Raw genomic sequence first — 16,461 nt, 5'->3', positions numbered from 1 at the left:
CCGTAGCTTAACCATAAACTCCGTAGAAGACCCGTATTTTCAGTAAAAATAAATTAAATAAAATAAAAAAATATGACCAGCTAAACCAACGCAGTCAGTTCTTCTATCTCATATGAAGCTTTTTCGAGTAACAAATCTAAAAAAAAAAATGACAAGACTATGGTTTCAATGTTATTGGATCACAGGTCCAGACCACGTTTATTTTTTACTTTGAATCCTTATACACTAAATTGATTTTCAAGGAGAAACCCATATATGTCTAGCTTTTGTCTCAGTTTTATGGTATTTATTAAAACCAAATTAAACCCGTCTATATCCTTTTTCTTTTTTTTATCTCAAATTTTTTTATTGTTCTTTCTCTACGCTTTTGTTAAGGCAAAACTGTATAGAAATCCATTAGCATGTTATTGGCAACATGTTTTTCATGCAGAAAACATACCGCCCAAAGGCGGTGGACAGCGAATAAAAGTGCAACATTGGTCTGCCCTACAACAAGCCTCAACAAGTTTTCGCACGACCAACCAAATATCAGTATAATGGATATGAAAGTTAATCACTCTAACATGGCTTTTCCAACAGCCAATCAGAAGAGACAACATGCTGAAAATGTATGGCTGATGCATGTATATATACCAACAATTAAATGCAGAAGATAACTTGCTGAAAATACATATCTGATGCATGTTTATGCATAAATATAACATGCTGAAAATACATATTTGGTGCATGTTTATGCAGACATATAACATGCTGAAAATACATATTTGATGTATGTTTATACAAAAATAAAACATGCTGAAAATGCATATTTAATATGACAACACTTAAGAACATTTCAATATGACAGCATCTTCTTGAGAACATATTCAATATAATAGCATTTCAAGCATCTTAAGAACCTATTCAATATGATAACATCTTAAGAACAGATTCAATATGACAACATCTCAAAAACATATTCAATATAACATCTTAAGAACATATTCAATATGACATCTCTTAAAAATACATTTAAATACAAGTGCATACAATTGAACATATTCGAATCGAAGTCCAGAAAAAAACATATATATTAAGTAAATACGAACCAGATCTGTCTAGTACTCGACAGATCTGATTTGAATCAGTGTGCTTGGACATGGTCTTGTCAGATTTGCATAAGAATTTTTTTTAGCAGATCTAGAATAGTTCTATACACCTATGAAATCAGCAGATCTATTCAGATTTGTCCACATGTACAGTCGTACAAATCTATCCACAGGTACACATGACATATTTGAATCGATGGACACACACACACACACACACACATATATATATATATATATATATAAACACGGTATACACATGATTTTATTGCATCCATTAGTATTTTTACTATGCATATACAGAAAATCGACATGCCTATAAGCCCTGAACATAAAATAGCCTCTACATGCTCAATGAATGATATCGATATTAAATCAAAATTTTGATACATAATGAAAATCGTTCTTCATGAAAGAGTAAATTTGCATATACATATATATATATATATATATATATATATATATATATATATATAAAATCATATTTTCTCCTTTCTCCATTTTTCACCAAAAACATCACATAAACCTGATTTAGGTTATTCCTCCCAGTTCGAATCAATAGAGGAACCCATACCTTGGATCGAAAATGAAAAAAGATCAAAAAAATGTTCATCGGACGATCAAAACAGAAAGAGACCCTCCTTTTCTTCTTCTTTCCTTTCCATTTTGTCTCTTCTCTTTTTTTTTCTTTTTTTCTTTAAGCTTCCTTCTTTTTTTCTCTCTCTCTCTCGAAAATGAAATCTAGATAGAGAGGTGAGTTAGATCTTTTTATAATTTTTTTTTCTTTTTTCTTTTTTGGTCTTTTAGAGAGAGGGTGACATCACTTTTAGAGTCCTATAGACGATAGAGTTCTACCAAATGTAGAACTCTATCTCTTTCTAACAAATCCTATTTATCCTCTTATTATCACTTATTTTATTTTATTTCTTTTTTAACTAATTTGGGATCTATCTAGAACTCCTATCTAGGTAGAATTTTACCAAATATGAAATTTCTCCCTTATGCAGATAATTAAAATTCATAATTTATTAATTAATATATTTGATTAATTATTAATTATTTAATTATTAAATAATAAAATTTTTAAGAATGTTCTAGAGGATATCTCACTTCTCTGGAAGTCTTTTTACATAAAATTTCACTCAATTTAAATTTTTAATTGAATTTTAAAATTTAAATTGGTTGGACTTAGATTTTATATTAGGATCCAGATCCAAGATCCAAATCTATATGAATCTCAACCTAGACCAGATCCTAATTAATATGGGTTTTAGATGGGGTCTAGATCCATATTAACTTGGATCAAATAGATCCGATCTAATTCGATCGTATTCAGAATTGGTCACAACGAGGCAGGTCATTTTTGAAAAAATATGATTTTCAAGCCAACCATAGCTCAAATTAAAAAAAAATAAAATATCAATATTTTCAAAATTTTGAGACGTATCTAATGATATATTACCTGATTTTTGCCAGAATTTAACCAATTTTTTGCTCAATTTTTGTTTGATTTTAAAAGTCAAAAACAAAAAGTTTTACCAATTCTTATTTGCTTCATTTTGGTCTTGTTAACATGTCATGGGCCACGGCCAGACTCCGCCGACATCGCCTAAAATAAAAATTTTTATCAACTTTACACAACACAACTAAAATTTTAGAAATCTCAGAATTTAACAAGAAGGAAAACACAATGACTCGGTTAGCGTTCATGTTTAGCCAAGCTGAGTTCAAGCTCAGTTCCTCTATAAGTAAGGAGAGTCAAACACGAGTTGGCTCATGTAAAACAATTAAATATTTTTTATACATGAAATATATATTTTTTATGCATATATATATATATATATACACACACACAAAATGGGTACGTTGCTAAATGAAACATGCTAATAGATTTCTAGTGTTTTTTTGAAATTATGACTGTACAGATATGATCTACATACTTGTTTTTATAGGAATCATTTTTTGGAACATTTGATTCCAATGCATAGATAGGTTTTTATAAAGTTTCAAAAACCAATCGTCTACCATTTTCATAAAATTTTGAGGCTCCAAATGCCATTTTTTTCATCTAAAATGCATGATCCAAGTATCAATTTTTAGTAAATCAATCATGTTGAACACATCTATGGGGTCAGAATTAAAAAAAAAAGCATAAAAAATAGCATGTTTCGTTTAACATTGTGCTCATTTTGTAGTTTTTGAGTTCCCATATATATAAGGGCTTCTGACCATATTAAATGAAACATGATATTGAATTTTCATGAATTCCTGGTATTTTTTTTGAAATACTGATGTGATTGATCTATATGCTTCTTTTTATAGGAATCACTTATTTGAACATTGATTCCTGGATAGGTTTTTATAAGGTTTAAAAAATCATCAACCTTAGGTTCTAAATACCATTTTCATCCAAGTATTGATTTCTAGTAAATCAATCGTGTTGAACACATTTATGTGGTCAGAATTTTGAAAAAAAACACTGAAAATCCATTATCATGTTTTATTTAATAGGTTTTTGCTTCCCTATATATATATATATATATAGTAATGCATTCCTTAGGTGCCTTTTTTCGTTAGGTCTTGTTAAGCCCTTTTAAAAATCATAGTTTTAAGTTTTTTTTTTCACGTCTAACACCGTAAATGTGATCTGTAGGTTTTGTTTAGTGGAACCAGCTTTTGGATCACCAGAATCTGACCTGTATACAGGTTTTTCCAATGATCCAAAATAAATGGCTATGAAAGTACCAGTTTTTTTAACTCATAAAATCATGTTTTTTCGTCAAAAAAACATGATTCAAGAGTCAATTTTCACTAAATCGATCATGCTAAACACATCTAACTGTTCAAATCTATCATAAAATACTTAAAACCTGTGGGACAGAACAAGAAATGGGGCCTAATATGTTCAGTTCTCTCTCTCTCTCTTTCTCTTTATATATATATATATACTTTCACCTTAGTGTTTTCAGTATCATATCAAATATTTTATTAGTTCATGTTTATGTTTAATTACTTATAATGCATGTATTCATGTTCTTTTTTTCCTATTTCATTCTATAAATTTTTTTGAATTTTTTAAAAAATTTATTTTTTGTTTATTTATAATTTTTAATTCAAGTTTTTTTTTTCTGTATCTTACTATACAATACACCTGTATCTTAGGCTCATGCGTCCCAAGTTACAATACATTAATTACAACATTGGTTTTATCAACTTGAAATTGATGGAGGTAAAACGTTTTAAATTAAGAATTGAGTTGAATTCATTTGCTGCAATAGTATTGTCTCAAGGGTAGGTAAATATTGGCTACTAATGAAGGTATGAAACTAATGAGCTAGAAATCATAGGTGCAAGTTGTATCGACTCAATCTAACTACATAAATGTGTTCAGCATAGTTTGTTTCCTAAGGATCAAGCCTTGGATCGTGCTTTTTTGATGTAAAAATGTCATCTTTTGAGTAATAAATTTTGGCATACCGTGGGCCTTTGATTTTTGGACCACTTCAAACACCTTATTATTTGTCATAATCACATGATTCAAAACAAGTTTCTTATTAAACAAACCATGTAGTGCACATCCCTAACATTGGATCTAGAAAAAAATAGTAATTTTTGAAAAAAAAAAAGTGATTACGGATCTTATACTTTGCATGTGATATATTGATAGCTTACCATATTCAACGTGCCAATTAAGGGAATATATGACAGATTACCATATTTGGCCATGTCTAGAACAACCTGTCTAGAGTTGTCATAGTCAGGGGTGTTTGCACTGTCGTCCCAACCCGTCCATGGGACGCCCAGCGTGTTGGGCCCATGCAGTACCCAAGCAAACGTGGGACACATAGATGTTTTTTCAGTGTGTCACGCGGACACAAAATCAGTCCTTCGCTGTTCCATCCCCCTACCCCCACGGAACATGGAGCATGGGACAGCATGTGATGCGCCCAAAAAAAAGAGGCCGCTTGGACAGGGGAAGACAATGCTTCCTGTCCTGTTCATGGACAAGATGCGCTGTCCTTGTGTGTGATTCAGACGGGTCCTCAAAGATCAAACTGTATATTAATGAATGTATGGAAGGGGAAAGACTTGTGAAGCAAGGAAATGTGGGCACGAGGGAACTCAACTCATACACAAGAACATATGCAACCAGAACCTTACACCATCCAACATTAATGAATGTATGAATAATTGCTACAATATTTAATTTTTTGAATAACTCTCATATGGTTGATGAGACTAAATTCTAGGAAGGTCTAGAATAATGAAATAATAAAAATAATCTCAACTCCTTATCACCTATGAAACACTATGATGATTTTACCAACGGGTCTGGCAGGAGCAGTTAGTGCACGTCACCTGAACGTTGTAAGTTCAAATCCCAATGATATAGTTGTATAACTGGTAGGGGTCTCTAAACCCAGCTTTCTCTGTCGCAAAAAGAAAAGAAAAAACACTATGAGGATGCTTCCAACGTCTTGACAGAGTTCCTAGGCTATTCACTTTGTTGGGATTTATGATGGAAGCGATTCTGAACTTTTTTTTTTCTTGTTTTTGGACTCCACCATGGAATTGGAATTCAATTATGGCTCAAGTATCAGCCAAGAATTCCAGCCACCCCTTGGCTCGTCTCTTAGAAAAATCAGACCCTAAATTCTCTTTTAAAGTTTTGAGCCATTGTTGTAATGAATGAGCATTACCCAAGTTACTTTTATCATTATTATTGATTATTAATTGCAAAATATAATCTTTTTCTAACTTTTTTAATTATTACTTTATCAAACAAAATACAAGATTTTTTTTACAATATTTCTATATTAGAATCATCAATGCTCTTTATGAAGATCACATCCTTTGTTAGTGCAAGCCTTCTTAAATTCTACTAATATATTATGCATGTGATCAACTTTTTTTGTGTGTTGAAATTCGTGTAGGAATAACACAATAACTTGGTGTAATAAAGTCACACTTATAGTTTGCTACAATATATAATATTGGAACAATATATAAAACCCAATGTACAAATTAAAAAGAACTATATTAACATAAACAACTTCCTTATAGCACAACAAGCAAAGCTTATAGTCATATTTCTTGTATGCAATATTGTTTGTGATCTCTTAACCTTTTTTTCACTCATAATAATTTTTATAAGTATCAACCTGCTTTGCTGGGACAATGTGTGCAGACCCAAGGCAGAGGGGAGTAGGAATCAAATGTTAGCAAAATTGGGTTGGGCTGTTTTGCAAGAGAAAGCTAACCCTTGGGTTAGTCTAATTCACCACAAGTATCGTCAGAGCATCGATACGGTTTCCCAAAATGATAGTGATTGGCTCTCACGGTTGGCAAAGTTGTTGTCATGGTCTGAATCCCATCAGTGGCAAGTTGGAGATGGGTCCCGTACCAACTTCTGGTTGGACCCTTGGATCTATCAATCTCCCTTAGTGGAAGGTCTTAACATGTCTATCACTAAATCCTTGATTCTGTTTTTCCTGCTAAGTCATGTGCAGTTAAAGATGGAGGGCATTAGGTGCAGCCACACACTTCAAAGTGTGCCATGTGATGGCACCTGATCCTGGCTCGTGTGGCTGAGGTGCTTTCTTTAGATCAAGGTGGAGCGTTGGACATTCCTCACAATAGTCAGCAAGAAAGATAGCCAGTGTACATTAGGGTTGGCAGTGGACCCGGGTGGGGACAGGGGACAAGGTCTCCACCACTATCCCATCTTAAAAATTTGCCTTTCATTCCCGCCTCCATCCCTACACGGCTTTTGATTATAACCTCCATCCTCGATCCATTCTCCATTTTATGTCCTCTATCTCCGGTCCAAACGGGATGAGACCGGAGGGATCTGTTTCTCCGATCCTTCTACTGCTATCGCTTTTTCTCGTTAAAAGACGGAGAAGAGAGAAATGAGAGCTTGCACAACTCGTTAGAGGAAAGAATCGCGAAAGAGTTTTATGTTAGGATTATATATATATATATATATATATATATATATATATATTGTTTTATAATATGTATAAAGGTATAATTGTAATTTTTTAATGGAGATCATGGGTGGGACGGGGATGGGGGCAATAGTAAGTCAATCCCCGCACGGGTTTGATTTTAACCTCCATCGGTCTATTTTCCGTTTCATGTCCTCCATCTCCGGTCTAAACTGCACCAGAAAGAGTGCCCGTTTCCCCTTGGTCCACTGCCATGCCTAGTGTACATGGACTTTCTCTTCAAAAACATTATGTTTGTGTATTCATCTGCGGTATCTACAAAGGCAGCATGGCAGGTATGTCGACTAAAACACCCTAACCATCCTCTTCCACGTATAATCTGGTGTAAGAGACACCCGTTATCTCCCTTCTTGCATCTGAAGGGCGTCTTCTGATTCAAGACCGTTTGAAGAACCTGGGTTTTGAAGTATGGAAAATAGATGTTATTTATGTGGTAGAATGGAAGAACGATCGATCATATGTTCATTTCGTGTCCAGTTTTAAAAAAAAAACATGGAGCTAATTGGTCTGCCGGTTGTTTGTTGTCTTCCACATACCTCAATCCAACGTTCTTCAACAAGGTGGGGTTGGTGCATATTATCCCCCAAATCAATATACCAAGCCTGGCTGGTTGCTTTTTAACTGAATATATGGAAAAAATATGGAGTATTCAGAACCAGATTATCTTTAAAAGCAAGAGTTTTATGATGCAGCAGACTGTTAAAACTTGTTGGAGATTCGTGAGCATATTCTTGAAAATTGTAAAGGTGTGGAACACCTGGTTGTCTGGAGACTTATGTAGGTTGCAAAGACTTAAGTACCCTTTCTTGCTATTCTTCTCATAAAGTGATGGTTTGAGAAAATGACAAAAATGCCCTTCATTCAAAAAAGAAAAAACAAACAGTTCAAAAAAAAGACAAACATGTCCTCCATCCAGAAAGTCGAGGATGATGTTGACTCTTCAAAGTCTTCTTCTTCTTTCTCTGTTCAAAAAAAGGACAAACATGTCCTCCATCCAGAAAGTCGAGGATGATGTTGACTCTTCAAAGTCTTCTTCTTCTTTCTCTGTTCAAAAAAAGGACAAACATGTCCTTCATCCAGAAAGTCGAGGGTGATGTTGACTCTTCAAAGTCTTCTTCTTCTTTCTCCGTAAAACACTGTAAAACCCTCTCTTTCTCTAGAGAAGAAATCAAGGGAGGCAAAGAGTTCTTCCTGGAGAAGGCCATGAACATCAACCCTCTCACTCTCTCTACTTTTGTGCACATCCAACAGACGATCCTACATTGCTCCATCATCATCTTCTTCTTCTTCCTTCTTCGTAAAACACTGTAAAACCCTCTCTCTCTCTCTAGAGAAGAAATCAAGGGAGGTAAAGAGTTCCCCCTGGAGAAGGCCATGAACACCAACCCTCTCACTCTCTCTCACTTCTTTCTCTACTTATGTGCCTGATTTAGAGTTTTTGCCCTTACAGGAGGGGGGTCCGGGGGCTCCCCCCGGCGCGGATCCCGTAATTTGTAGTATTATCGGGCTTTCCTACAATAATTTGTAGTATTTTCGGGTCTTCAACGAAACGCTATAGTGATTTACGGAAGACACTACAAATCGCTATAGCGATTTGCGGAAGACACTACAAATCGCAAATCGCTATAGCGATTTGTAGTGTCTTTCGCAAATCGCTATGGCGATTTATAGATTCTTTCACAAATTGCTATAGTAATTTGTAGTGTCTTCCTCAAATCGCTATAGTGATTTGTAGTGTTATTCAGTAAGCAAATCGCTACCTGAATTAGGACCAACTTATCAGGGCCATATCTCCCTAACCAGAGGTCATATTCCAAATCCGTAAAAAGTGGTGTCTTCGTTATTGAGTCTAGTTTATTTCTGTAATTTTTCAGCGATTTATATTGCCATTTCATTCCTCATTTTAACTAAAAATCAGACCCTTATTATTTTGTGTTATTTTAGTTGCACAACACCATTCTCGCTTGACATCCACATCTTGATTCTGGCATGCTCCTTGTTGGATTTTCCATTAATTTCTTTCAACCTTGCTTGGAACAAAAATATGTCTTTCTCACCACGATACCCTGTGCATTTTTTTACCACGACACCCGGGACCCGTGCCGGGGGGAGCCCCCGGACCCCTCTCCTGTAAGGGCAAAAACTCTAAATCAGGCTCCACAACAAATCAAGTTGAACGATGCTACTCACGCTGGAAGGAGCCCCCAAACCCTCCTCCTATAAGGGCAAAAACTCTAAATCAAGCTCCACAATGAATCAAATTGAACGATGCTATCCACGCTGGGAGGAGCCCCCAAACCCTCCTCCTATAAGGGAAAACTCTGAATCAGACTCCACAACTCATCAAGTTGAATGATGCTACCCACGCTGGGAGGAGCCCTCAGACCCCCCTTTCTGTAAGGGTAAAAACTCTGAATCAGACTCCACAACTCTTCAAGTTGAATGATGCTACCCACGTTGGGAGGAGCCCCCAGACCCCTCTTCTGTAAGGGCAAAAACTCTGAATCAGGCTCCAGAACGAATCAAGTTGAATGATGCTACCCACGCTGGGAGGAGCCCCCAAACCCTCCTCCTGTAAGGGTAAAAACTCTGAATCAGGATCTACAACTCATTTAGTTGAATGATGCTACCCACGCTGGGAGGAGCCCCCAAACCCTCCTCCTGTAAGGGTAAAAACTCTGAATCAGGCTCCACAACAGTCAATGTGCAGGTTAGCCGATGCATGATGGAGCAATGTAAGTTCTTCTGTTGGATGTGCATAGAAGCAAAAAGAGAAGGGAGAGAGAGTGAGTGAGAGGGTTGATGTTCATGGCCTCCTCCAGGGGAGATTTCTTTCTCAGATAATCCTGCAGTGCAGAGACTGGGTCTTAAATAATCATCTTTGGGACACTTAACTCTTTACAACCACTCATTTTCAAGAATCGTCATTTTTTTTTGCACCAATGGAGGAGAGAGTACTTAAGTCTTTGCAATCGCATCAAACTCCAATGCTAATTAATGCTGGCAAACATGGGGATATGAGATGCACATGCTTACATACGTGGTGCTCTTTGGGACCCCCGAACATGAGATGTAGCTAACTGCCCTGTTCGTGGGGGGAACATATAACCTGCTTTGATTAAACTGAATATTTTCCACATTTACTGTAGCAGATGGCAAGTGGGTTATGTCATCCGAGATTCTCCGGATCGATGCAGGGTGGGTGGTTCTGTGACTTTGTTTTTGTTGGATCCTGGTACGGATCCAGCGTGGCCATTCGGTCTTACACATAGAACCCATAAGTCAAAGAAATATGAATCTATGTATTGGATCCAGAGTAGTGGATCAGGAATCCAATGACCCATCTAAGTACTAGGCCATTCACTTATTAACGATGACCTCACATCACATTAGATTTTCAGCATATTTGGTAATTCTGAGTACAACCCAGCTCTTGCCTTTGCATAAAAGTCAGCTCGATTATTTCATCAAGAAATCCCCCTTAAGCAGGCCGTTAATCACAACTCAAGTTTCTTCTCTATCACCTAGAACTCGCCCTCACCAGCATAGTCGTACCTGTGTTTTATAGGGCATGAGGCGGAGGGAAAAAATGGGCAGTGCCTCCAAAGTTTTTTTTAAATAATCAAAATAACAATAAAATTTGCATTCACATTAAACAAATATAATATTCTAAATATTTATATTGTATTAAATAAAAATATATAAAATATTTATATAAACTACCTAAACAATGGGCCCCTAAAATTTTTTTGGGCCCAGGGGCCCCGAAGCCCAAGCCTCATTGGCCTCTTTACAGGTCCGGCTCTGCTCATCAGGCACATCATTCCTCTCATGAAAAGAGAGCATCGGGTTTGGGTGAAAATCTTGAACTTCATCCCAGTTTCTTCTAGTGTTCTGATTGAGAGTTGGAGGTGGGACACAGAAATTCAGGTGAACAAGTGCTTGGAGGGCAGGGGAACAACCAACTGGACAAATGTTCTCGTTCACTGCTTGTTTCAATTTGAAAGAGTTGATGTTTGTTTTACTCCTAAAGCTTTTAACAGATTAGCAAATCAGCTTAGAGTCATGGCATTCAATGGAAATGATCAGCAATGAGCAGTTTGAATCCAGCATGAATTCCCTTAACGTAAATTGTGTATAGTTGTGAATTCAATAAAGAGGTACGTTTCTGCCTAACCCCAGCTTTCACTGTCGAAAAAAAAATTTTGTGCACCGTGACTTTATTTCTTTCTAAATGAGAAATATGTTTTTTAGTTTTGGTCTAGATATGAGTTAATCTTATTTCTTGCCTTCTTGGCTTTTCTCGAAAGGTTTTTTTCTTAATGATAATAATTTGAATACAAATTTATTTTTTATTGGTAATGATTATTAATACTTTATTTTTCTATGAATTGGTTTATTTGTTTAATACATGGAGAAATAGGTTTGAGGAATATAAGTATAAAAAGTGTTTTTATACAAGCTTAAATAAGTTTGAAGTATTTTTTATTGCCCAAATTGGATTTAATTTGTTAATTATAAACAACACTAGGAAGAGTGTTTATAAATATGTTTAAATAAAAGCTAAAATAATTTTGTTGTTGTTGTTTGGATGTCAAATCATTTAATGACTCTTAAAAGTAATTGTGTGTTTAAATGATTTTTACTTTTTATTGATTGATTTATTATAAAAAGGTTTTTATTTATATTATTGAGATATGATTATGTATATAGAAATTTGAATAGTGTAAATATCTAAATGATATTAGTTATACATAGAATTAGGCTAATATATAAGTGTATTTATGCAATATTGTGCATAGTTTAAACTAATTTATAACTTTATTATTTTATTTTTTATTACTAATATTAGTAAAAAATATGTAATGAATTATTTTAATATTATTAAGTTATGCAATAAAAAAATTTATATGCATAGCAGTATAATATGAGTGATAGAACATGAAACTATATACATTATACATTTTGTCGTATAATTAATATAATGATTCAAAAATATTGTCTACTTAAAATCCTTGTAAGTAAAGAAGTTAAATTTAAACATCAATTTTTTATAGTATATATTTGTTACTTATTTAGAACTATAATCATTTTAATTCAACTTCTAGTTACATTATTTATTCATTTAATATCATAACTTCATTTGAAATCTTTTAACATACAAGTAAAAAAAATATTTCAAGGATGGTCTTTTTCTAATGAAAGATATCTACATCTTATGCAATTGAGGAGTTATGAAAAGGTTTTGGTATCATGGGGCTCATTTTTTGTTGGCATTTGTTTTATCCAATATTTTCATATATATGAAAATAAATCTTTTCCTTATTGTTTTGGGTGAAACAAATGAGCTTAATCGTTAACTAGTAACAAACATATTTTAATTATATATTTTTATACCATAAAGTGTAGATGGTTGAAGTTTTTGGTTTGCAAGCAAACTCTAGTGGGATACTCACGGACAAAATGCAGTCCGTTTGATAATGATCAAGTGACATTGCTTCTTCGGTATGACAAAAGGCAAGGTTCTTTCAGTTTCTTTCTTAAAATGGTGGATGGTGATGTGGTGGGTGATAATTACACGTAACCACTTGTGTTTAAGAGTTGCATCGGTTGAAAATATGGATGTTGATGAGTTGCAGTGGTTTCTTTCTTAGAATGGTGGGCGGTGGTGTTTGATTCGTTGATGCATTTGTACGCCTCGGTTGGAAATATAGGTGTTGCGCTCTAAGTGTTTGAACGGAGTTCCGAGAGAATATATCGAAGGGGAAATGTATATAACGAAAAAACAATAAAAATTAATAGTTTTCCAAAAAAAAAAGTTGGCTCATAGAATGCAATTTTTCAGATTCATCATGGTGCAAAATTTGAAACATTAAAATGTTGTTGCCTAACTAGAAAACATAATTAAAATTAATTTTAGTAAATACATATATGGATGATGTTATATGTCTTAAGATGAGGTACCAAGCACATAAAGCATCCAAACCTTAGAAGGACCTGCAGCATGAAGACAATTACATACCTCCAAGCCATCTTTCTCTGAAGTTATTCTGCAAAATTCTCTGAAGTTATTCTGCAAAATTACGATATCAAAGCTTTGTCATGAAAACTAGAAGTTTACAAGAAACACATGCAATCCTATTTGTTTGTTTAACTATTTAAATTCCGCATTAACAAGTCTGAATTCATATCTATATTTTTGTTGTGGCAAAGACTACGGCTGTGTTGTGCAACTAATGAACTAAAATCCCATGTGTCCAAACTATCTTGAGCTTTTCTTTCATTGTCTTCAACATGGTTGCTCAGTCTTCTATAATTTGAGTATCAATGAGGAAATCATTGCACCAATTTTAGGTGGTAATCCTTCTTTGCTTGCTAAAGATGATCATAGGACAGGAGATGCAAATTTGATCCAATGACCAAAGCCATTGAAACTTTCTGCAATGAATAAGGACTCTAACATACTCAATTGCTATGACTCAGGCTTTGATTCTGACTTCAATATTTTTATTCAACTACAATGAATAAGTCTTTGTTTCTGACTTCAATATTTTTTTGTTGGTTATTTTTCTTTTGTGCTTCTTTTGATGGGGAGAACATAATGACAGTTCAATTGCTATGATTCAGGCTAATTCTATGTTGTATGATGCATTAGAATGAATAGGTCTATAGGATTATCATGAAGAGTAGGCCTCTATTCTTGAACTTATGGATTCTGGCATGCATTTACTCCAAAGGCAAAATTAATGTTATCTCATTAGTATGTTGATGCTATATTAGGAGATGGTTGAGCAAGCTTATTACAAACAAGGCACCGTCCGTCTTTGTTGTGAAAAATCATCAGCATTCAAGTGTTTCATGTGATTGTGATAGAATTAGTTTCTCCATAAAACATAGTCATCATTAAGGAGTATTTTCGTGTTATTTACCTCATGGAGCAAAAATCTTTGATTTTAGATATAATTTTAGATTTTAGATATAATTTCATAATTGGATCCATATCCGAGCAAAAAACCATAATAAACTTATTAAAACATGTAAAATGGTGGACGGATTGGGTCATATGATCCAAAACGAAGTAATTCAACCCATTATCCATGATTGTCCAAGTCGTCCGCACATCGTCATCAAACAACAGACATTTGGAACATAGTATTTGAGTATGGTCCAAACAAACATTGGACTTGGAACAATTGTTTCTATTCCGTTCTTTTTGTTCATTTAGTCCAACCCTGGACAAGCCATCAAATATATCCTTAAGATCCCACTGTACATGACCGACTGTACTTCTCATGGGCATTGATCCTAATGATTTTTTAGAGTCAGGCAGAACCTTTTTGTTCAACATTTCTCAAGGTGCCACCTGGTTAAAGATGCACCCGTTTTTGTCTAATGATTACAAGGGTGAGTCCTAGTTGGAGTCCGTACATCCTCGTTCTTAGGATTTCTCATTAAAAGTATGTTGATTTTTGTGCTTATTTAGGATTACAAACTTGAGCCCCTTATCCATACCATACGCTATTGATTATGATACACAACTTTCGTTGTTCACGCATCACATTTGGAACTGTGAATTTCTCATGGTGTTGTTGCACATGGAGCCATTTTTATGGTAAGAGACTATGATCCAACTACTCGATACAATGATCTATTAGTTCGTGTCCTTAGGCACTAAGATGCAATCATATCACATCTCAACTGGGCATGTATATTTCTAAGCTTTCACATTTTTGACTTGTATATTCATAATGATACCATGGGTGCTTTGGAGCATCTCCCACCTTTCACAAGAAGCAATCTGTCCCTTAGACAAAATCTTCTTGTCTTACCTGTAGTAAGGTTCTGGGCAACAGGGTTGTGCTTCATGCCCTCACTGATCCGATCGAGGATAGTGCTTTGTACGTGCCATCTGCAATTGGGTTGTCGACGTCCCTCTGAGTACTCTGCTATCAAGTCCCCTTTGTCAAATTTATAGAAAGAGCAGTTGTGGCAGGGGGTCTGAAAATTTGCAACCATGTTGTTCCTTCTTGTACTTTGTACATAGATTACTGACATCAACATCAGTCGTCCTCTTACCTTTGCAATACACTGAGCAAGGCTTGTAGAATTGGCTCGTCTGGATTCCACCACCACCACCCATCCCCACTTTGTAGCAGGTTAGCACACCCCGATCAGGGAAGGCCAATCATAACTAAAGAGGGAGATGGTCTCTCTTTCAGATCCAAGCCTAGTTAAAGTCAATGTTGTAAGTTAGCAACACCTATCTCTTAGCAATATCCATCATAGAAGTGGACATGGACTCTTTTGTTTATTGGGGTCATTTCACCTATCAAACCACGAGAAATCTACCCAAGGTTAGGTTCTGAAAGAAAGGCATCTTTTCCTGAATCTCCCTTAACGAAAGAAATAGAAGCTCGAAAAGGAAGACTTGCTACCTAGTTCACTCGTTATTCATTCCAAAACTTTAGACCGCAAGCTGTAACTGCTGACGAAGAGATTGGAGCATAGAGATCCATTGTGGACTATGCGAGGGTAATTTCTTCTTTCTACAATGGTTCCTCACTCAAAGACGATAACTTTTTGCTTACCACGAAAGATGACTCCACTACACTTTCCACCTCAAACGCTTCGGCTACCAAGAAAGTTAGCAACCCACTACCTTCGAGTTAGGAATTTTGGAGCTCCACTACTTTTGTTTGTTTTAAAAGTCTCTTCGGCTATCTCCGCTCGGTTCATAATCCCAATCCAATCTACATCAAAGTGAAAGAAAAAGAAGGGCGGAGGAGGCGGTTTTCGTTTCTTTTGAAACTTGTTTTAGATTTTAATCCACTCGTGAGAGCTGAGAGACAGAGAAAGAGTGAGAGAGAGAGAGAGCATAAAATGAAAAAAACCGATAACCCCAATACTCAGGGTGGGCTGCTGTATGACCTCTTTTATAATAACATCCAAAATACAAAGACTAGGGGTACTAAAGTACCCTTATTACAAAAAGGTAAATTACACAGTGCCATTAATGACACGTTAATGATCACGGGTCTGGATCTCTAGACTCGTGACCCGTAACAGGAGAATACACTTCTTTTCACCCTCCCTCAAGTTGTGCATGATCTTGGACCATGAACAACTTGCCTTTTAACATCCAAAATACGTCTTTCGTCAATCCTTTTGTAAATATATCCGCCACCTGATCTGTGGTTCGTACAAATTCAGGCTCAATTTCTTTCTCTTCTACCTTTTGTCTCACAAAATGCTGATCTATTTAAATATGTTTGGCACGACTGTGATGGATTGGATTAAAAGATATACTAATGGCACTCTGGTTGTCACACAAAAGAAGTGATCGAGAGATTGATTCTCCTACT

The sequence above is a fragment of the Nuphar pumila genome, chromosome 17 (assembly GCF_984573655.1).
Source record: "Nuphar pumila chromosome 17, dmNupPumi1.hap1.1, whole genome shotgun sequence".
NCBI classification, from domain to species: domain Eukaryota; kingdom Viridiplantae; phylum Streptophyta; class Magnoliopsida; order Nymphaeales; family Nymphaeaceae; genus Nuphar; species Nuphar pumila.
The sequence above is the reverse complement of the archived record's forward strand: the minus strand, read 5'-3'. Positions refer to the sequence as shown.